The 17,567-nt window shown below is 38.2% G+C and overlaps 1 non-coding gene across 1 annotated transcript; it reads right to left on the bottom strand.

Annotated features, from left to right (window-relative positions):
• Positions 1-16,163: 16,163 nt before the first annotated feature.
• On the bottom strand, positions 16,164-16,269 carry LOC120281464. Its single transcript, XR_005542604.1, has one exon. It is a non-coding gene; the product is annotated as a small nucleolar RNA R71 (small nucleolar RNA).
• Between the last annotated feature and the right edge of the window lie 1,298 nt (positions 16,270-17,567).

Raw genomic sequence — 17,567 nt, 5'->3', positions numbered from 1 at the left:
CCCGACTCACCGGGTAATTATTACTTCGACACCCGTGCACTTGCGGTACACACACGCATATTCGGACGTGTCAAGAGCCAAACATTTGGAGACCTTCTTGGGCTAAGCACAGGGCAATCATGGCCATGGTTTATGGCCGTGCACTTTACTCAAGAAGCACAGGCTAAGCACGCCCGTCCTTAGGACGTGCTTTATTAAAAGCACTATTATGTTGCCCAAAGAAAGGTCTTGCTTTCTTTTGTAATGTTTATATCAAAAATCAATAAAGTACATGGTCCAAAAGCACATGACCCTACTTCCGAATTCCTTTGCCATCTTTTCACCTTCTTTCCATGTAAATCAACAGACATCTAGGGTTTTTATCCTTCGTTCTTCCTCTCATGTATTCTCCATCTCCCATTTCCTCTATCTGTTCTATTGATTGGTTTCTCTCTCGGGTTTACTCCTTGTCATCATCACTAGTTTTTCTCCTTGATTCATCATTTGTATCCAGATTCTTCATGCCAAGTATGTTGTTTATTTCATAATTCATTATCTAGTTGGGGTAAAAGTTGTTATTTACCTTGGATCTTGGTCATTTCATGATAAGTTGCTATGTTATTTTATGATAACATACATTTGAAAGATCTGAGTCTGAGTTTAAAAAAATTTTCCAGATTGATCAGGAAAGAGGAAGATATTCCTGAAGCACACCTGTGCGTTTTGAAAGCATTGATGTGCTTTGGCAAGCCTAGCCATGCTTATTTTATGCACAGTCGTGCTTCCTTTCAAAGGGATGTTTCTTAATTTAATAATTTTCCTTCTCTAATATAGGTTGGCATGCATTGGTAGTGGGCTACTTGTAGGCCTCCAGCAAAGAGAGAGCAAGCTATAGAAATTACAATGGAAGATTCCCATGAACAACATTTTGAATTAGTAATTCACCAAGAGCAGCATTGGCGATTGTCACAACACCGGTTTGGGAAACTTCGTACCATTGATTAAGGTATATTAAGGGAGCTGAATTTAGCAAATGATGTGGAATGTCTCATTAACATTGGTGCATGGTGATATGAGTTTAATATAACTAATACCATTTATCGTGAGTTGACTTTGGAGGTTTTAGCCACATTCGAGAAAGTGCAAGGTAGGTAGCTTGGGATAGGGATGATGCAGTCAGTTTTCAACTTCGTAGACGCACACATCATCCGAGTTAAACCAAATTTTCCCTTTGCATGGGTCTTTATGATGAGGAATACACAAAAATAGTGGAGTATTAGAACATCAATTCCCATCCGCCGCCAGGGAAACAAGAAGTCATTGCTTGGAAGAGATTAAGCAGTAGCCCGCTCACCCATGACCCACCACACTCCAAGGCATCAACCCTCAAGTCTCTTGCTCTTCATTTTCATGCTCTACTTAGTGAGACAGTAACAAGGAGGAGAGATAGTATCAGAGTCATTAGTGGTTGAGATTTTGTGTATTTCCGGAGTATGGCAGATGGGGTTCCCTATCATATAGAGTATATGCTCCTTACCACGCTTCATCATCAACCCACTTATCCTATGGTTAGTGTTATCGTTGCAGGATCATAATTACCAGGCTGATTCGAGGAATGGACCTTTCGGGTGGTATGGATCGAATGTGGTGGGTTGGGGGCATTCTCCCCATTAGTCAGAGGAATATGCATACCATGGGAATCTATGCAGTGGCAGTGCCATCTCCACCATCCTCATAGTCCACTCTAGTTCCCATGATACCCACTGATGCTTACCCATTACATGAATATTCCCCCTTTTAGCCATTGTCTAGGAGAGAGTTTGTAGTGTATCGCTGACCAGTGTACGGCTTCATTATCTAGACTGCCTCATCTTCCTGTGACTACCTTACGCCATGTGGAGTTAGATACATCAGATTTAGTCAGCACCCATTCTGATTCTTGTAGTACGGAGCCAGTTGAGACGAGCGATATCACAGAGTCCTGAACTTCTTTAGCCATTTTTTTTTATTTTACTGTTGGACTTATTTTATTTTATTTTATTAGTATTTGGACTGATACTTTTGATCAGTTAGAAAGGGGAGTGCCCTGCTAAATTGATATTTTGGTATGTTTACTTTATGCATTCTCTTTTTGTTATTTCTTTTTTTCTTTTATTTTATCTTTCGTTGGCTTAAGCTTCACTTGTGCTACTTTTGTACTTCTCATGATGTGTGGTTAAATGGACTAAGGAATAGACATTGAGAGCAATAACATCACTCTCAATGTTCAGGGTAGTCATTTCAAAACTTTTCCTCGACTTTTACTTGTCCTTAATTTCATTTTTTTTGTATACATTCTTGTACATTGAGGACAATGCATGATTCAAGTGTGGGGGAGGGTTTCATTTGTGTTTATTGTGATAGTATATGACTTAGGATGATCTACAACTTCTTGGATAGGAATTTCTACGTCTAGGTGGACGAGGAGTGTGTTAGTGTACTTTTTTGAGCTTAAGTGTAGATTCACTCTTGCTTTAGAATCCTAAGTTCTATCACTCTACCCTATTTATGGAGCCACTTGTGTTTAGGTATGACTCTAGCCAAAAGGGCCTTAGCTATTGCTCAAAAAAAATTGTTTAAACTTAGGTGCAATAAACATGAAAAGTCTGATCCTTGGTGGGATACCCTATTGGGTTTTTGTAAATAGTTTGCAAAAGATGGTAGAAAGATCTATCACTTTAGAAGAGTGAAAGCCACTCTTGAGTAGTCGGATGTGGAACATTACAAGCATACACTTGATGACCTACCGGGAGAAATGGCTACATCTAGAGTGTATGAATCTACTGCCCACATAGTGATTTAGTTACTTAAGAATAAGGTCCTATTTAGCTTGGTCATTCCAAAAGCACATGGGGTGCATTCTTTAGGGTATTTCACACACGCACGGGGAGTACGGACTAAGAGTAAAATTTTTATTAATCATTCATTTGATCTATGCACTGACCATTTAGAGTCTTCCTACACTTTAGAAAATTCCTATTTCTCTGAGATCAGAGGTCATGCACTCATCCGCATTTGTATGAGCTGAGTGTGTTTGCTTGAGGAGAAGCAATGATTCAAGTGTGGGGGTATTTAATGAGTGTATTATATATATTTCATATACCTCTATTCATGTTTTGCTTGCCTTTTAGCATTTATTTAATATATCTTAGTACTTCTTTTGGTATCCTTGTGCTCATGTGTAGATTAATAGGTCTTGGGTTAAAAGAAAAACTATTAGAGTGAATTCGGCATCAAAAGAACCAACTTACAAATAGCCAAGGTAAGCATTACTATGCTTTTAAGCCATGCAGATCACTGGACTTTAAAAAAAACTCAAATATAAGAAAGCACAATCTTGGAGCTTAGAGCACGGTGGTGCTTATGGATGCATGGCCCAAGAACGGCCGTGCTTTTGGATTGTGCACTTTACTGTTTGGCAGAAACTATTATTGATCATGAACCCTAGACTTGGCTACAAAGAGCAGGCCAAAAATCATGACCCAAGTAGGCCTGGCTTGGGTTGAAAACTTAATTTTAAAGTCGCAAAGTTAGAGTTTGAAGGGAGTTCATCTTGGGGAATTTGGATGGGACTCTAAGGGGACCTTCAACACCATCCATCTGGAGATTAGAGCATTAATTGAGAGGCACCATTTGGAGTGGAGCTTTGCCATCAGGTTGCTTCTAGGAGAGCAATTGGATCGATTGAGAGGCAATAGGGAGTCTATGGATTTATACTTGATTGCTTTCTTTGTCTTTTTCATATTGTGTAAACCTATGAGGGTCTAACCGTCTCCGATGCCCCAGATTCATGAACCTATGTGTTAATTTGTAGTTTGATTTACTTTCTTACAATGGCTATGGAGTTCTATTTCTTTCTTTGTTAAAACTTCTCATATAACTGGACGTACATTATTTAAGTAGATGTAATTGTTAAACTTGCTATGTGTTGATTGCCATAGTTGTAATTACCGTAGGTAATTGCAAAACTGAATGTGTATGATTTCCATAGTTACAGTTGCAGAACTTGGCATATTTGATTGCAATATATATGACAAGGCTTGAGAGAACACATAAAATCCATAAGATATACCAAATAGTCATTGTAGGAGAGTTACTACTCATTTCATTAGGGGATTAATCCGGGGAGCTACTCCCCATCACTGTTACTTGCTATACTCATCTCTTTATTTTTCATACTTTCTTCCCTTCTCTTATTCCTTTTTAGATTCATAAATTAGAATCCTTTACCAATCATTGAGCAGACTAGATATTCAAATAAAAATTAGTATTGAAAAATTGCTAGTCCCTGTGGAATCGACTAACCAATCCCTGATTGGGTACAAGTTACTAATTTTTAGGACCGGTTCACTTGCGAATAAACAAGGGTCATATCATTTCACAAACCTTGTTTGAATAGGTGTTGATCGGCAACCTTTATACCCTTCGACTAATTCTAATTAAACCAACTGTAATCCAATAACAGTACTAGTAGCTCCTTGAGATTATTGGATCTCGATATATTTGGCTATGTCACTCATTAATTGTTCCACTACCTTCACTCATTCATCTTGTTGATCCATAGCTGCTAGAAGACGCTCCTCCCTAAGCGTATGTTGAATAAACTGATAATATATCTCTAGAATCAAATAAGACACAGGCATATGCGTTACTCTAGAATCAAATAACACACAGGCATAGCTGAATAAACTGATAATATACCTGACACCACTGCATTTGAGGCATGTGCATCCTCTTGAGTCAATGCATAAACTCGCCCTTGTGTCTTTCGCCTTCTTGCATTATGCTGAGTTGAGGATGATGGTTGCTCACTGACCACCTCCTTTCCTTCATGTTGATCCACAGAAGCTTGAGATTTAGGTATTGGTACATGCCTAGCATTCTGAACAGTGGATGATCTCTGATACCACTACTTCATTACATTATTATAGCCTTTTGCATTGTTTGTTTTTTGGGTATTATTCTAAAATTATCATTTAAAACTGGACTTGGAAGTGAACTGGCTAAGCAACTAGGTCATGGGTCTGATAGCCCTATTTGGTTGAACAGGATATATATATGATATATCATACATACATTTATCATATAAAAATTGAGGACAGGATCCAAGACAGACAGATATGTTTTGATGGTGATGTTGTGCTGAAAAGATCACCTCTCGTGAGGCTTTTGAATCTTGATCTCTACCTTTTCACCCGTCTTCTAGCTCCTAAGTACAAGGCACAGGATCATAGCAACAATCATGACAATAACAATATTAACAACACAACCATGTATCTATTGATCATTATCATAACAACATCATAACTTTATTATATTGTTACAAGAGATAACAACATCAATAACATTACTACAACAACATCCACAAGTTTATGATATTGTTACGAGAGATACGAGATAACAACATCAAGATCCTCCATGTCTCCAACTCCAAGCTTAGACAATGGATGTGGGCTAGAAGCCTTTGATACCCCTTTCCTCCCTTTTCTCCAACCAAATTGGGAGAGATCGACAAAGTAAAGAAAGGGGTGGGTGCGTAGCTACAAAGAAATCAACTAAGAGAAATGAGAAGAATGAAATGATGAGATTAAAAAAAAAATTAAAGTCAAAACTCGGGTTTGCCTAGTTCAGTCTAATAGATTGGTCAACTGGGTTTTAATGTGTATAATAGGTTTAATTACCAGAATAAAAGTTGATATAAAACCAGACAAGACTGTAGCCCAGTTTCCTATTCTAGTAGTTTTTCCGAGTTTAAAAACATTAATTTTGAGATCTTTTACCTTATTTATTACCCATATATTAAAATACATAGATGGTCATTTACCTATTCGGATTTTATTTTTATTTTGGTCACTCAACTATGAAAAATTAGAATTGGGTCACTTATATTTTATTGTTTGTCTTTTTAAATTACTAATAGTAATGGTGTTTAATAGAAATATGGCCTAGTTTGTCAAATCCTTCTTTAGTCACCATACCGCAATTGACATGTCAAGGTATATGAAAACCACATGAGATGCTTACATGGTAACTAAAAAATAAAATAAAATAAATACAAGTAAAATATGTAGGTAAAAGAAAACAACTTGGGAGAGAAAACACCAATTTGTCATTATGGATTGGTAGTTGAAATGAGGACCGAGTAGTCAACTAGTAACCCTGGAAGGAGATCTTTTGGATGCATAAACTATAAGGCTCCTACTATTTATTATTTCTTCAACTAGTATGACTTTGACTCCTCGTGCAAGTGTAGTGATTCTTGAGCTTTTAAGAAAAGTAAGGATAATCAAAGGAAAAAAGGGTTAGATTATTTGCGTAGTTTTCCTAGTTATTACTTTATATATTCTTGGATCAAATGAAGGAAATTAGGTTAGGTTTTGATATCGATTCTAGGTTTGGTACATTTTTAGTACTTTTGTCATATGTAGCACAAGCAAAAGAATGAGCGTCTCTAGAATTGCCTTCCAAAGTCAAGGTTCATAGGGACACAAATTTGACTATTGATATCCAAACTACCATCTTCTAGAAGCTTGAACTCACTAGCCTCACCTTTTCCCAATCTTTGCACTTCTTGGACTAGCTCCTCATCTAACTTCTAGAATTCTCAACCTTTATCTAGCAATGATGGTCTCACAAAAAAATTTCCGAACAAGGCTCCACTTCGATCAGCTTCCAAACTAACACCCAACTCATAGATTGCCAATAAGTACGCCAAGTAGGGCACTTGCTCAAAAGCCACTACTACATTTACCTTTCCCAAGTGATAATCAATAATTAAATCATAATATTTAATTAGATCTAACCACCTACATTACCTCAAATTTAGCTTCTTTCGGGTGAGAAGATGCTTCAAACTCTTCTGGTCGGTAAAAATTCGATAACTCTTCCCATATAAAAAATATCACTAGATCTTTAGTTTAAGCACAACTATGGCCAACTACAACTCATGGGTCGGATTGTTCAACTTATACTTCTTCAACTGCTGAGAAGTATAAGCTATTACTTTCTGATATTGCATTAAAAAAAAACCTAGACCATGTTGTGGAGCATTGTTATACACCACAAACTCCTGCCCGCTATTATCCAAAGAAAGAACTGGTGTTGAAGTTATTAGATCCTTTAATCCTTGAAAGCTTTACTCATACTTTTGATCCCAAATTTATTTCACTCCCTTAAGGGTTAATAGTGTTAATCAAGCAACAATCTTAGAAACCCCTCAACAAATCAATGATAGTACCCTAACAAGCCAAGAAGACTCCAAATCTCTAGCATATTTTTAGTTGCTCCAACTTAACAATAGCTTCAACTATCTTCATATCAACAAATATCCCATCACTTGAAACAACATGCCCTAAAAAAATCTACTTCATACAACCAAAATTCACACTTAAAATTTTTTGCAAACAACTGATTCTCTCAAAGTGTCTGTAAAACCACCTATAAATGCAATGCATGATCCTCCTCAATTGATGAATACAACAGGATGTCATCACTATATATAGTCACAAACTTGTCCAGATAAGGATGAAAAACTTGATTCATCAAGTCTATGAAAGCCACTGGAGCATTAGCTAGCTATAAAGGCATCACGAGGAACCCATAATGCCCATAGCTAGTGCAAAAAATAGTCTTTTGAATGTCACTCTCGTTTATTAGCAACTGATGATACCTTGATTAAAAATCAAACTTTGAAACACACTTGCTCATTGTAATTGATCAAATAAATCATCAACCTAATGTAAAAGCTACTTGTTCTTGGTGGTTACCCGATTTAGCTGCTAGTAATCTATAAACATTTGGAAAAACCATCTTTCTTCTTCACAAGCAACACTAGAGAAACCTGTGGAAACAAATAAGGTTGAATGAAGCCCTTATCCACTAGATCTTACAACTCCACATTTAGTCCCTTCAGCTCTACCCAGGTCGTACTTTAGTGAGAAATAGATATCTGTACAATATTAAGTAAATAATCAATAGCAAAATCAAACACCTAATTTGGGGGTAGTCTAAGTAACTTCTCTTGAAATACATTTGTAAATTCTTTAACTATTGGCACACTCTCCAATGTTGGTTCAATAATAATAGTACCATCATGTGAGCCAAATAAGCCTGCCAACCCTTAAGCACCAATCTTCGAGCCTCAATAGTGGTGATTATGCAAGTTGGTGGAATCTTTCTATAGCCCACAAACACTAACGCTAGGATCTCTAGCCTCTAGAGGGTCACCTGCTTTGTGAAAAAGCTAATAGTAGCTAGATGCCTACTCATCTAATACATGCCAAGAATAGCATCAAAATCCTAAATCTCTAATGGAATCAATCTTCCCTTAGCTTTGTTTCCCTAGTTTTAACAACACATTGATAAGTGCTTGAAACTGTGTATTTTATATATGATTTATACTACATTTAGCATAAGATTTTACATGTCCAGCACCAAACTAGTACATATATTTATTCTTTTGTTTACCATAAGCTTTAATTCCATCTTAGGGCTAAAGGAGCAAATATGAAGGCGTTTCAAAGCAAAATAGATCAACTTGCTGAACTAGAGCATCCGCATAGCTCACAATGGCCATAGTAACATCTTACCATGCCCATTGTCTATTCCTATCATGATCGTTATCAAGCCGTATCAGTGTCGAATCATAAAGAACAACACAAAAGTCATAATGGACTCCAAAATGGCTATTGTGAATCATAATGGCCATGACCAATCCACACAACGCAAGACAGACCATGCCAAGACATGACTTGCAGCCCAAGCAATAGAATTTACTCACCACGGCCTTCACAATGGGCGTGGTGAGGCCATGACGGACTTGGGTTATAAATACAGCTAGGTTTTATATGAAAAAAGGGATTATTATGCAAAATTTGAGAGAGACGGTCTAATTTATAGAGACCTAGGTTGCTAGAGATGAGTTTGATCACCAATTCAACAAATTTTGGTTATTTCCTCACAGAAGATTCAACATGCATCACTAGGGGAGAGCTCGTGATGAGATTCGGTGTTTTCTTGATGATTTTGGGAACTTCTCAACCTCAACCATTGGTGACCTATTGGAGGGAGTTAGATTAGGAATTCTTTTATGATTCTTTTCCTTTGGATGATTATTATTCATTGATTTATACTTTTACATCCATTAGAGGACCCCAATTCATGGGGAATTGCATGTCAATGTACTTCAACTTCTATTTGAAAATTCTTTTGGCAATTCAATATTCTTTCTAGTCTTCTGTGATTCATTGCATGCTTGTTTAATGATACTTTTTTGATGTGGTGAAGAAGATATGCCCACACATTAGAGCACCCATGCTCTATTAGATCTATGCATGCGCTAAGAGATCAGGCATAGCAAGGTTTCTGGATTAGTGTTTGATTAGCCCATCTAGTGGAGTTATTGAAGTTAAGGCTGACATGCGAGGCTGGGTGAAAGAGATTACATCTTAAGTTTCTACTATTTTAGACCTAATTGCCAATAGATTTGGATCATTAGGCCTTTGAATTCTCTCGGTCCAATATTAGATTGCATTGTCACCTTTCAATGTTATTTCACAAGTGATTATTGAGGGAATTGGTATACGATTAACCAACACCTTCCAGTTGCACTTAACAATCCTCAACTGTATTTTATTAATTAATTTATAGAAATAAAATTAAGAAACATCGTAGATGTTCCGGTTATTGATTAAGTGAAAAAGAAAGTAATAGGAACCTCTCGCCGTTCCCCTAGGAATACAACCCTCATGCTCACCCACGAGGTATTACTTGAAGACTTGTGCACTTGCAATATATACAGACTTAATCCTTCCCATCTGTCATACACCCTCTAAATGCCATCTTTTTTATTATCTCCTCGCTAAGAGGAGTTTGGACAATAAGCAAATAATCAAATAGATTCAAAAATATATTAGCGAGACATCCAAATACAGTGCTAACAAAGGGTCTTTTAGACAATGAATCAATCAAGACATAAGCCTTACATTAAAAAATATTCATGGTATCTATGGTAAGGTTCAGTTGAATCTCGGCCACTTCATTTTTAATGATCAATATTCTAGTGTAAGATCTAACTTCAGACTATTGTGTTTTTTCCTGTGGTGCACTACTCGTAGTAATTCATCTAGTGATGGTAGTAGCAGCTAGGGTAGAAGGCAAGGCACACCTAGATAAGGCATGACATCCAGGATAAGAGTTAGTGCGAATTTACCTGACTGAATTCTAGGCAAGTTGGTCAAATATGGTTTGTCTAACAGCAATGGAAACACTTTCATACCTCTTGATACAAGCTTAAATGAAATTTGTTGCATCTAAGGAAGCAAGGTTTAGAACTGGCCAGATAATCTCATCCGTGATTTATTACCAGAATATGTTGAATCTCTTTAACTTGTAGTCTGAATTGGCCATGACATAGTGGAACCAGTTACAGAAGTACTTCTAAGAGTGATCACACACCTATTATTCTTCAATGTCTATAAAAAAGATGAGTCTAGATTCGTTCTCATAATGAAATTCTCTCTAACTCTCTTGACCTCTCTAACTAGTTTCTCTACCAATAAAGCTATCTAAAAAACTTCCATGTAGCTTTGAGTCCCTAAAGTCTCCATCTTTTCACAGACACTCAAATTCAAGCCTTCTTTAAACTTTGACCATTGCATTGCATCACTACCTACTAGCTCTGGTATAAAGTTTGCTAGATCCTTAGCTCAATCTCATACTCAGTCACTAATTTTCACACAAAACCAACCTCATAAACACCTGGCACTTCTAATCTCAATAAAAGAGAGTGCAGTACTCATCATCAAGCTCTCTTAGAAAATCTTCCCAAGTCAAATGAGTGATATCACGACCCTTGAGATTCTCCTCCAAGTCTCTTACCTCTCTCCAGCAGTCTCATTGTTTCCTTCAACTTCATCTCATCTTTTAAACTCATGTTTGATATCCTTTTTAGATAGTTTTTTGTCACTATAGCATCACTGGAACCATCAAAGTTATAACAACCATTGATGAGCTTCCTTAAGCATCTTTTATAGTGTCAAAATCTAGCAGGGTCTCACATCCTCCAGTTGGGCCTGATGTGATAAATGTGCTAAGAACATAGGAAGAAGGTGGTACATGAGGTTCTAGCTCTACATGAATATATCCTCCAAACATGTCCAAATAGTTCATGAAATCTAAATATGCCTCATAAGTTGATTGCTTCATTTAGGAATCCCAATAAGCCCTAAAACTTGTATAACTTCTAGCAATGGAGGAGGTACAAGTACTACAATGGTAAGAGTAGGATCAAGTGTAGAAAGTGTATGCGTCATGGTTACTCTATTTCGATCAACTATATGTGTAAAGAAAAGATAAGCATGCTTAAGGCCAAAAAAGGTATACATTAAATCAAAAGCTCTAATACTAATAAAATTATCATGTCAAAACCCGTGGCATGTTGCCCTGAAGTAGGCGATGTGGGCGTCCACCTTACTTTCATGTACCAAAATGCAAACTAACCTTGCAAAACTCCATTACAAGAAGAAGCATATATATATATATATATATATATAATGCATTCAAATGCAAAAGCAAGAAATATAAAATTAACTAAAATATAGCACAACACAAGAATATAGTCCAACATACTAATTACACATTGTTGAAAATAGTGCGATAAATGAAAATGTTAATTATTAATTACACACTAGTGGATCCACTCATATCAATCTTGAACATGAAAATATAGTCCAACCTAGAAACAAACGTAAGGGAAAGATAACATAGATGGAGCCTAGGATAACACCCAAGCATGTAACAACTCTAACAATCACCACTTAGGAAAAAAAATGGGAAGAAGGGTGGGTCAGTGGCATAGATACTCAGTGAGTTGTTAAAATAGTTTATCGAGCCTTACAAAAAGAAAATAATTATCTTAAAACATCACATTTTAAAAATAATCTCATAACGGGAAAGAAATTAGTAAAGAAGTTTTCAATGTCGGAAAATGTACAATATTAAGCTTTTATGAAACTAAAGGTTTGGACCAGTATGCAACATCAAGTATAAAAAAGAGGCCATGAAATCATTCCAAAACCAAACCACCGTTATGATGAGGAATGGGACCAATAAGGCTAGTTGTTTATTTCAAATATAAAATCAAGTACATCTTGCGTTGGCCTCTGAGATCACTCTGAGGTGGCACACATCATCTTAGAATCAATGGGTGTACCCACCCACTCCCAATTCAAGTTCTCTCCATGCCTTTTGAATGGGTAAGCCATGTCAGCTTGTCTACCACGGTGTCTCTCACTAGGCGGATCTGTGGAGACTGCTATTGTAGTAGCAGAGTTAGAGACTCACGGTCACCAATATCCACAAATGCCACATATGTATAAGTGATCACAAATAATAATTACATACAATTTCATTTTCAAATATATCACATAAAATATTTGTTTGTGATTTCATGTCTCATTCTCAAATCATATTTGCACATCTATTGGAACATTTATTATATGGAGATATCATAAAACTGACTACAAATCCCATTGATTATTATAATAATTTAAAAAAGGGTTGATTTTTAAACATTGTTAAATAGGAATTAAAGCTTATTACAAACATGTGATAAAACCATTTTAAAACAAGTAAAGGTATCCATTCATAGTGTTTAAACACATAAGTTTAAGAGCTTAAATGTAGTTACTCCTCCATGAGCTCCTTGCCCTTGGTCAAGGATTCCACACCTAAGAACAAATCCAACTCAATGCCAATTTTAACCTAAAGAAATATGAACAATTCAAGTCTTATATATGATACATGCCAATTTTAAACACTTTATCTTAGAATCAATTTTGATCCACTCTACCAAGCTTCAACTGTTGTTGGGATAACTCCAACATGAAGAAATTCTGAAAGTCCTTAATGTGCTACAATAACAGTCCTGTTTGCTTGATGAACGCATTATGGTTGTCTAAATTATGCAAATATATAAGCATGCAAATATGCACTTAATACTACAATTGGTCCGTTATATAATAAGTGATAAGTGTCTAAATGTAGGTGTTTTCATATATATATATCGTATTCACTTTGCATGTATTTTGTGAGGTTTGATGCCTGTTTTGCGCTTAATCATCTACTATTTACTTTGTAGAGCATAAGGAAGCCATGGAGAACAAGAAGATATCATTTAGGTGAAAAGATATTTGATAACTATCTAAATGGCATAAGGAAGCCATGGAGAACAAGAAGATATCATTTAGGCGAAAAGACAACAAAACAGGAATTTCATACCACCCCCATACTACCCGGTATGGGGGTTGTATGCACTGTAGCAGTGGAATGATTTGGAGTTGTCTGCCCAGATTTCCATACTATCCAGTATACGGGGTCATATGGAGGCTGTATGCACCCCGTATGAAACGCGAATCTAGGGTTTTTGAGTGCTATACAACCCCCATACGACCCCTATATGGCCCATATGTCGTGGGGGGTATAAATACTGACTTTAGGGCAGAACAAGGGGCTTTTTTCTAGGCTTATTTTGGGAGACCACTTGAGAGGCTTTGGGGGGACCTTGGGAAGAAGAAGAACGGCAAGTAAGCTAGGAGATCATTGAAGGCCAAGGTCCAAGACTCTCAAGGCAAGAAGGCAACATCATTCAAGGGGAGGTCTACCACGATTGGAAGCAAGGAGACCCACGGCTAGAGGAAGCATCATTCGACATTCCTTTGGCGGGGGAAGTGTCATTCGGCATATATTCTACCTCCTCCTCCACCATTTCATATAGGGAGTGTCACTTATGCTTTTCTTTTGTGTTTCACTTGATTGTATTGCTTGTTGTGGGATGATGACACACTAGACCCCCAAGGCCACCGGGTGTTGGTGAACCTTGGGAGGTTTTATCATTTATTTTGGATGATTACTTGTTAATTCTACGCTTAGGTAATTATGAGATTTAATCCATTGTTTTCATGCTAAGTGCTACACTAAGGAGAAATCCGTAGCTCTTTTATGAGTGATGCATGTAGATGTGACTTGCTCGCATGTATTAGATCATGAATGGATTAGAAGGGGATACTTGTATCATCACGCCGAGAAATCGGGTGTTTGGTAGCCCTCCATGTAGGTTTAAGCCAAAAAAGAGTAGGCTTACTGATAAGTGCTTGAGTAGACATATTTTTATATATGTTTTACATGCATTGAGCATCATTTTTACTGTGGTTTATGTCTCATATTGTGTATTTGGTGTTCTTTTATGCATATAGGTTGTGAATGCCTTGAAGAGTAAAAAAGAAACAAAGATAGGCTATAAAGACAAAATGTTGGGAGTTCTTGTTCAATTCAAGGACCAAAATACGAGAGGAGTTCATAAACGTAGAGATGTGTGCCAACATCCAAGAAGATTGAAGTCAAATCACTAGTTGGAAGGGCACAAAGGCAGTCACATCTTCATGTTTCTTCTCTTTGTGAAGATTGCAAGACCTCTCAAAGATACGTCGATGAAGAAAAGTTTTATAGCCTACCACATGGACGTGTGCCTGGACATGTGGCCTCAAGAGAAGAGTATTTGGATCGCGTTTTATGAAAAGGACATGTGCCCGGACTGTAGCAAAGTTACTGTTCACACGCCCGCGTGGAAATTTCTACAGCCCACGCGACCGCGTGGAAAATCCACACGGGCGCATGAGGGCACGTGACAGGCACGATTTTGGGGTTTCAATAGGCCGTTTGCCCTATTTTGGAGGAGACTTTTTGCGAGGGTTTTGGCGAGCACTTTGAAGGCAAGGCGGCTAAGGTCTCCATTAGAGTTAGAACGTCAAGGGTAAAGAGGGTTGAGACGGTGAGTCATGAGATAGTGGAGTGTCCCCTCTCCCTTCCGATTGTGTGTTTCCTATCTCCGTATTCCCTAAACTCTATGCAACCATATTTGGTGTGAGGCGTGAGATTGAGAGATTTCTCCGCCGGGACCTTGTAGGGGGTTAGAGATCCTTCGCCGAGAATTAGGGTTGGATCTATCCTTAGGAATCGGTTTCACTCTTAGGTCTCCCTAGAGCGTATTGCGGTCATATGGGGTGTGAGGTGTTGAGATTGAGTGATTTCTCCGCCGGGACCTTGTAGGGGACTAGTACCGGTGGCTTGGAGGCAAGAACCTGTTGTTCTTGGATTACCTCGATTTATTAGACTTGGTTTAGAAGCATTTAGTGAATCGTGAGCTTCATGTTAGATCCTAGGGGGAGCATTGCCCGGATACCTCATCTTTATTGATTGAGATCTCCTTTACTCGTTTTCTTGCTCGCTTGCTTGCTTATTAATTCTCTTGCAATTAGTTCATTTCATCATATCCATTGATTTCAACTAGATAACTAAGAATTGGTTAATACTAATACTTTCGTTCCCTGTGGATTCGACTACCCACTCACCGGGGTAATTATTACTTCGACACCCGTGCACTTGCGGTACTACATACACGCATATTCGGACGTGTCAAGTTTTTGGCGCCGTTGCCGGGGAACGGTATATTAGGAATGCTAGGACTTGGTTACTTTAGTCTTTCACATTTTCATTTTCTATTTCCACTTCACTTATCTCTTCCGCCGTTCTTATTGTTTCTTTTCATTGATTTCAGCTACAGGTTATGACCTGAGGGAACCCTTCGACATTGGTTGAAGAGGATCCTGAAATTTAGTGAAGAATTCGTAGAAGGGGCAAGGAACCTGTGCAGGAACAGAATTTTCCAGCTGAAATAGAGGTTGAAGAATCTGAGAATATGGCAGAACAAGGGGGGCAACCAAGAACACTCTCAGATTTTGCTATGCCTACAATTCGTGGGACACAATCAAGCATTGTTAGGCTACCGGTGGCAGCCCAGAATTTTGAGTTAAAGCCGGGTTTCATTCAAATGGTTCAACAGTCCGCACAATTTAATGGGTTATCGGATGAAGACCCAAACAATCATATTGAAAATTTCTTTGAAGTTTGCGATATGTTGAAGATCAATGGGGTCTCGGATGATGCAATCCGTTTGAGGGCTTTCCCATTCTAATTAAAGGGGAGAGCCAAACAATGGCTTCATTCATTGCCAAGAGCCTCGATTACAACATGGAACGAAATGGCCGAGGCTTTCCTTGCAAGGTATTTTCCTCTGGGGAAATCGGCAAAACTTCACAATGAGATATCATCATTTGTTCAAATGGAGCTTGAATCTTTATTTGAGACTTGGGAACGATTCAAGGACCTCTTACGGAAGTGTCCACAACATGGGTTCCCCGAGTGGATGGTTATTCAATCATTTTACAATGGGTTGAACTCGAGTAGCAAACAACTTCTTGATGCCGCCGCAGGAGGAACATTGGGAAACAAGACTCCCGAAGAAGCCCGACAGTTAATTGAAGAAATGGGTTTGAATAGCTACCAATGGAATGTAAGAGACAAGAAGAAAGTGGTCGGACTCCATGAGATTGACACGGTTACATCCTTGGCAGCCCAAGTTGAAGCACTGACCAAGAAATTGGACACTTTAACTTCATCAAGGGTAGCCGCAATCACAAGTTGTGATGGTTGTGGGGGCTCACATATGCCGTCGGATTGCCCTATCTCGATTACAACTTCAGCCCCAAGTGAACAAGTAGATTTTGTGGGCAATTCGATAAGAGGACAAGGTAATCCGTATAGCAACACTTACAACCAAGGGTGGAGAAACCACCCAAATCTCTCGTGAGGCAATCAAGGGCAGCAAAAGACCACTGCCCCACTCGGATTTCAGCAAACACCTTCGATTCCAGAGAGAGTTTCAGAATTAGAAAGTGTTTTATCAAAGTTTATTCAATCAACCGACACAAGGTTCCAAAACAAAGAAGCAACACTCCGCAATCATACCGCTTCTTTACATAATTTGGAGAATCAAGTTGGACAAATAGCAAAGTCATTGGCGGAGAGACCTTTAGGGAGCCTACCAAGTAACACAGAGACTAACCCAAGGGAGCAAGTGAAGGCGATCACTTTAAGAAGTGGTCTAGAACTCCAAGAAGAGCTCACTGCTGAGAAAAATTCTGAAATTCTTCAAGCTAAAACCCCCACTGGGAAGATTGCTGAATTTCCTCAGAAACTGCCAAATGATAAGGTGCAAGATAACGAGAAGCGACCAGCTACGTCACTCCCTTCATATACTCCAAGAATCCCTTATCCGGCGTGTTTGAAGAAAGACCAAGCTGATGCGCAAAACAGGAAATTTCTGGATCTATTCAAACAGTTACACATTAACATTCCCTTTGTAGAGGCGTTATCTCAAATGCCTCGTTATGCAAAGTTCTTGAAGGACCTCTTGACCAACAAGAGGAAGATGTAGGAAAGTGTGACTGTGGTGTTAGAAGGGAATTGTTCGGCAATGCTTCAGAAAAATCTGCCAAACAAAATGAAATATCTGGGATGCTTTATCATACCTTGTGCAATCAGAGGTTTGGGGGAAAAAAAGCTTTAGCCGATTCGGGAGCTAGTATTAATGTCATGCCGTACACTTTGTTTCAGAAATTGGGGTTAGGAGAGCCACGGCCAACCCGCATGAC

This window comes from Dioscorea cayenensis, chromosome 17 (genome assembly GCF_009730915.1).
Source record: "Dioscorea cayenensis subsp. rotundata cultivar TDr96_F1 chromosome 17, TDr96_F1_v2_PseudoChromosome.rev07_lg8_w22 25.fasta, whole genome shotgun sequence".
Classification (NCBI taxonomy): Eukaryota; Viridiplantae; Streptophyta; class Magnoliopsida; order Dioscoreales; family Dioscoreaceae; genus Dioscorea; species Dioscorea cayenensis.
This window is presented reverse-complemented; position numbering and strand designations above follow the sequence as displayed.